Source organism: Arvicanthis niloticus, unplaced genomic scaffold, assembly GCF_011762505.2.
Source record: "Arvicanthis niloticus isolate mArvNil1 unplaced genomic scaffold, mArvNil1.pat.X pat_scaffold_990_arrow_ctg1, whole genome shotgun sequence".
Classification (NCBI taxonomy): domain Eukaryota; kingdom Metazoa; phylum Chordata; class Mammalia; order Rodentia; family Muridae; genus Arvicanthis; species Arvicanthis niloticus.
In genome coordinates this window covers 37,775-44,133 of record NW_023046541.1, presented here as the reverse complement: position 1 = coordinate 44,133, position 6,359 = coordinate 37,775, and positions in this window count along the sequence as shown.

Below are 6,359 nucleotides of genomic sequence, written 5' to 3'. Positions count from 1 at the left end.
GTGGGGGAAGAGTAAGTTGATAAGCCTCTGATGCTGTGTCTTCACTGAATCCAGATGGAATTCCAGGACATCGGAGTTTTGGGCAGATCTGCTCAGTATGCTTGATGAGTAGATACAACAAGGCTGTGTATTCTGCAATATACAATTCTCAGAACAAGTTTTAGTATCAAGAAAAAAAAATTTTTCCCCCTTGGGGGCTGTCATTTTTTTAAAAGCTGTTGGTTCTAACAACTTTTTTTTTTCGATTTTTAAAATTGGTTGTAATATTTACATTTCAGATTTTATCCCCTTACCCCACTTCCTCCAACACCCAGAAACCTCCTATCCCATCCCTCTCCTCATGGTTCTATGAGGCAGTGACCGCACCTACACCCCACTATCACCTCCCCACCCTCACATTCCCCCCCACACTCTGTGTTTATTTTTTTATGGGACCAAGAAATTCCTCTCCCACCTATGCCCGATAAGGCCATCCTCTCCTAAATATACAGCTGGAGTCCTGGGTTCCTCCCTATGTGTTCCCAGGCTGGTGGTTTAGACCCTGGGGGGCTCTGGTTGTTTGGTATTGTTGCTTTCCTCCTGGGATCACAAACCCTTTCTGCTCCTTCAGTCCTCTCTCTAAGTTCTCTATTGGAAAACCCCTGACCTTATCAGTGGTTAACTATGAGCATTGTCCTCTGAGTGTGTTAGTTTTTGTCAGACCCCTAAGGAGACAGCTATATCATGTTCCTCACATTATGCACTTCCAGCCATCCACAACAGTGTTTAGATTAGGTGGCTGTACATGGGATGAATACCCAGGTGGAATGGTCTCCTGATAGCCCCTCCTTCAGTTTCTGTCCCATGTTTTTTTTCCATATTTGCTCCCTTGAGCATTTTTGTTACTCTTTCTAAGTAGAACTGAGGCATCCCCTCTTGGTCTTCCTTCTTCATGAGCTTCATGTGGTCTGCAGGTTGGGTCTTTGCTAATCCAAGCTTTTGGGCTAACATCAGCTTAACAGTGAGTAAATGCCCTGTGTGTCCTTTTGGGATTGGGTTAACTCACTCAAGATGATAATTTCTAGATCCATCCATTTACCTAAAAATTTCTCGAATTCATTATTTTTAATAGCTGAGTAATACTCCATTGTGTAGATGTACATAAATTTTTGTAGCCATTCCTCTGTTGAGGGACATGTGGGTTCTTTCCAGCTTCTGGCTATTATAAATAAGGCTGCTATGAACATAGTGGAGCATATGTCTTTATTATATGTTGGAGCATCTTCTGGGTATATGCCCAGGAGTGCTATAGCTGGGTCCTCAGGTAATGCTATGTCCAGTTTTCTGAGGAACCACCAGACTGATTTCCAGAGTGGCTGTACCAGCTTGCAATCCCACCAACAATGGAGGAGTGTTCCTCTTTCTCCGCATCCTCGCCAGCATCTACTATCACTTGAGTTTTTGATCTTAGCCATTCTGATTGGTGTGAGGTGGTATCTCAGGGTTGTTTTGATTTGCATTTCCGTGATGACTGAGGATGTGTGTAGTGAGCCGCTGTTTCAGTGGCTACACGTTTGCAATTCCAAGATTGGCCCTGGCCGCATGTTTCTCCAGATGTAAACATTTAGCTGCGCAGTTGTTAGGCAGATAGGCGTGCCTTAGCCACTGCCAATCCCGAGGCATATTGGGTGGTGAGCGAATAGCCAATCAAAAGTGAATACGTCACTCTGGATTGTACTTAAGCGGGACCCCTTCCTCAGCTTGACCCTTCCGCGTCTCTCCACGTTTCTCCACGTGGGTGATAAAGATTAAAAAGCCTTGTTTACAGTAACTACCTGATCTCTGCGTCTCGTGATTTCTCCGCGGATACAAAGCTCTAGGGGGGCACGTTAGATCTGGTGCTGAAATCCCGGGTTAAATTCCAAGCGCAGGAGAATACAGGCGCGCGGATTCTCCACGCGAGCGAAACCCACGTGCGGTTTTCCCAGGCGGCAGAAATCTCTACGCATTAGCGAAAGGACCCTGAGCTTCGAGGACGGTTAAAAGACTGTGGATGTGCGGGGTCACCTCTGGAAGATATGCTTGGGATAGAAACCTTTGTTGCGGGTGGATATTCACCCATTGACACCGCAACAATAGCTAGCCTCCTGTTTGCGTTGCTTTCAGCTATTAGGACAAGTCAAGAGGTTTCAAGAGAGGTCCGTTCCAGGCTATCAGAACCAGAGTGTGTTAGTGTGAGCCAGCGGCGGCATCAGGCCAAGGAGCGTGGAGGGATAGAATGCTCAAAAGGAACAAGGGCTACTGCAGAGTCCATCAAGCTTGAGGACCCTCCGCCAGATGGTGGAGAGAGAACGGAGGTCAAAAGGACCCCCCTGTACTTCATTAAGGAGCCTGATATACTCCATTGCACAGGGATGGGTGTCAATTCTCTTTATATTTCCTTAGCCCTTAACACCCAGAGGACTCGCTTCCATCGCACCTGGTTAGGGTAAGGAAAAATTCTTCGGGCTATAAGCTCTTGATCGCTTATTCCCCCAAGATGGAGTTTGCTTGATCGGGTTTGAGTTCGAATCTTATTTGGTACTACATTTTATCGGCAAAAGGCTGTTTCATATTAATAATTTAAATATTAAATTTTTAATATGATGATGTAGTGAGAGATGTAGTGAGCCGCTGTTTCAGTGGCTACACCTTTGCATTTCCAAGATTGGCCCTGGCCGCATGTTTCTCCAGATGTAAACATTTAGCTGCGCAGTTGCTAGGCAGATAGGCATGCCTTAGCCACTGCCAATCCCGAGGCATATTGGGTGGTGAGCGAACAGCCAATCAAAAGTGAATACGTCACTCTGGACTGTACTTAAGTGGGACCCCTTCCTCAGCTCGACCCTTCCGCATCTCTCCATGTTTCTCCACGTGGGTGATAAAGATTAAAAAGCCTCGTTTACAGTAACTACCTGATCTCTGCATCTCGTGATTTCTCCACGGATACAAAGCTCTAGGGGGGCGCGTTAGAGATGTGGAGCATTTCTTAAGGTGCTTCTCAGCCTTTTGAGTTTCCTCTGTTGAGAATTCTTTGTTTAGCTCTGTACCCCATTTGTAATAGGGTTATATGGTTGTGTGGATTATAATTTCTTGAGTTCTTTGTATATCTTGGATATTAGCCCTCTATCAGATGTAGGATTGGTTAGGATCTTTTCCCAATCTGTTGGTTGCCGATTTGCCTTATTGACAATGTCCTTTGCCTTACAGAAGCTTTGCAATTTGATGAGGTCCCATTTGTCAATTCTTGATTTTAGAGCATAAGCCATTGGTGTTCGGTTCAGGAACTTTTCCCCTGTGCCTAGGTATTCGAGGGTCTTTCCCACATTCTCTTCTATTAGTTTCAGTGCATCTGGTTTTAAGTTAAGGTCTTTTATCCACTTGGATTTGAGCTTTGTACAAGGAGATATGAATGGATTGATTTGCATCCTTCTACATGTTGACCTCCAGTTGAACCAGCACCATTTGTTGAAAATGCTGTCTGTTTTCCACTATATGGTTTTAGCTCCTTTCTCAAAGATCAAGTGAGCATAGGTATGTGGGCTCATTTCTGGATCTTCAGTTCTATTCCATTGATCTTCATGCCTGTCTCTGTACCAATATCATGCAGTTTTTAATACTATTGCCCTGTAGTATAGGTTGAGGTCAGGGATGTTGATTCCCCCAGTTCTTTTGTTGTTGAGAATAGTTCTAGCTATCCTGTTTTTTTGTTTTTTGTTGTTGTTACAAATAAATTTGCAAATTGCTCTTTCTATCTCTATGAAGAATTGGTTTGGAATTTTGATGGGGATTGCATTGAATCTATAGATTGCTTTTGGCAATTTGGCCATTTTTACTATATTAATTCTGCTAATCCAGGAGCTTAGGAGATCTTTCCATCTTCTGAGATCTTCTTCAATTTCTTTCTTCAGATACTTGAAGTTCTTGTCATACAGATCTTTCACTTGCTTAGTTAGGTTCACTCCAAGATATTTTATATTGTTTATAACTATTGTGAAGGGTGTCATTTCCATAATTTCATTCTCAGCCTTTTTATCTTTTGAGTATAGGAAGGCAACTGATTTGTTTGAATTGATTTTATATCCAGCCACCTTACTGAAGTTGTTTATTAGGTTTAGGAGTTCTCTGGTGGAAGTTTTAGGGTCACTTAAGTATACTATCATATCATCTGCAAATAGTGAAATTTTGACTTCTTCCTTTCCTATTTGTATCCCTTTGACTTCCTTTTGTTGTCTAATCACTCTAGCTAGGACTTCCAGTACTATATTAAATAGGTAGGGTGAGAGTGGGCAGCCTTGTCTGGTCTTTGATCTTAGTGGGATTGCTTCAAGTTTCTCTCCATTTAGTTTGATGTTGGCTACTGGCTTGCTGTATATTGATTTTACTATGTTTAGGTATGGACCTTGAATTCCTAATCTTTCCAAGACTTTTAAGATGAAAGGATGTTGTATTTTGTCAAATGCTTTCTCAGAATCTAGTGAGATGATCATGTGTTTTTTTTTCTTTGAGTTTATTTATGTAGTGGATTACATGGATGGATTTCCGAATACTGAACCATCCCTGCATTCCTGGGATAAAGCCTACTTGATCATGATGTATGATTGCTTTGATATGTTTTTGGATTTGGTTTGCAAGAATTTTATTGAGTATTTTTGCATCAATATTCATAAGAGAGATTGGTCTGTAGTTCTCCTTCTTTGTTGGGTCTTTGTGAGGCTTGGGTATGAGCGTAATAGTAGCTTCATAGAAAGAATTGGGTATGGTTATTTCTGTTTCTATTCTGTGGAATAGTTTGAAGAGAATTGGTATTAGGTCTTCCTGGAAGGTCTGATAGAATTCTGCACTAAAACCATCTGGTCCCGGACTTTTTTTGGTGGGAAGGTTTTTAATGACTGCTTCTATTTCTTTAGGTGTTATGCGACTGTTTAGATGGTTTATCTGCTCCTCATTTAATTTGGTACCTGTTATCTATCTAGAAAATTGTCCATTTCATCCAGATTTTCCAATTTTGTTGATTATAGGCCTTTGTAGTAGGATCTGGTGATTTTTTAAAATTTCTTCTGTTTCTGTTGTTATGTCTCCCTTTTCAGTTCTGATTTTATTAATTTGAATACTGTCTCTGTGCCCTTTGGTTAGTCTGGCTAAGGGTTTGTCTATCTTGTTGATTTTCTCAAAGAACCAGCTCCTGGTTTTGTTGATATTTTGTATAGTGCTTTTTGTTTCAACTTGGTTGATTTCAGCCCTGAGTTTGATTATTTCCTGCTGTCTACTCCTCTTGGGTATATTGGCTTCTTTTTGTTCTAACTCTTTCAGGTGTGCTGTCAACTTATTAGTGTACATTCTTTCCATTTTCTTTTTGTGGGCACTTAGAGCTATGATTTTTCCTCTTAGTACTGCTTTCATGGAGTTCCACAAATTTTGATATGATGTGTCCTTATTTTCATTAAAATCTAAAAAGTCTTTAATTTCTTTATTTCTTCCTTGACCAAGTTATCATTGAGTTGAGCATTGTTCAGTTTCCAAGTGTACGTGGGCATTCCGTTGTTTTTGTCCAAGTCAAAGACAAGTCTTAGTCCATGGTGGTCTGATTGGGTACAAGGGATTATTTCAATCTTTTTGTATCTGTTGAGGCCTGTTTTGTGACCAATTATATGGTCTATTTTGGAGAAGGTACCGTGAGGTGCTGAGAAAAAGGTATATTCTTTTGTTTTAGGATGGAATGTTCTATAGATGTCAGTTAAGACCAATTGGTTCATAACTTCTGTTAGTTTCACTGTGTCTTGGTTTAGTTCCTGTTTCCATGATCTGTCCATGGCTGAGAGTGGGGTGTTGAAATCTCCCACTATTATTGTGTGAGGTGCAATGTTTGCTGTCAGCTTTAATAAAGTTTCTTTTACATATGTGGGTGCCCTTGCATTTGGAGCATAGATGTTCAGAATTGCAAGTTTCTCTTGGTACATTTTTTCTTTGATGGATATGAAGGGTCCTTCTTTGTCTTTTTTTATTACTTTTGGTTGAAAAATGATTTTATTTAATACTAGAATTGCTACTCCAGCTTGTTTCTTGGGGCCATTTGCTTGGTAATTCATTTTCCAACCTTTTACTCTGAGGTAGTGTCTGTCTTTTTCACAAAGGTGTGTTTCCTGTATGCAGCAAAATGTTGGGTCCTGTTTATGTATCCAATCTTTTTATTGGAGAATTGAGTCTATTGATATTAAGAGATATTAAGGAAAAATGAATGTTGTTCCTGTTATTTGTGTTATTGGTGGTGGTGTTATGTTTGTATAGCTACCTTCTTTTAGGGTTGTTGGAAGATTACTTTCTTGCTTTTTCTAGGTTGT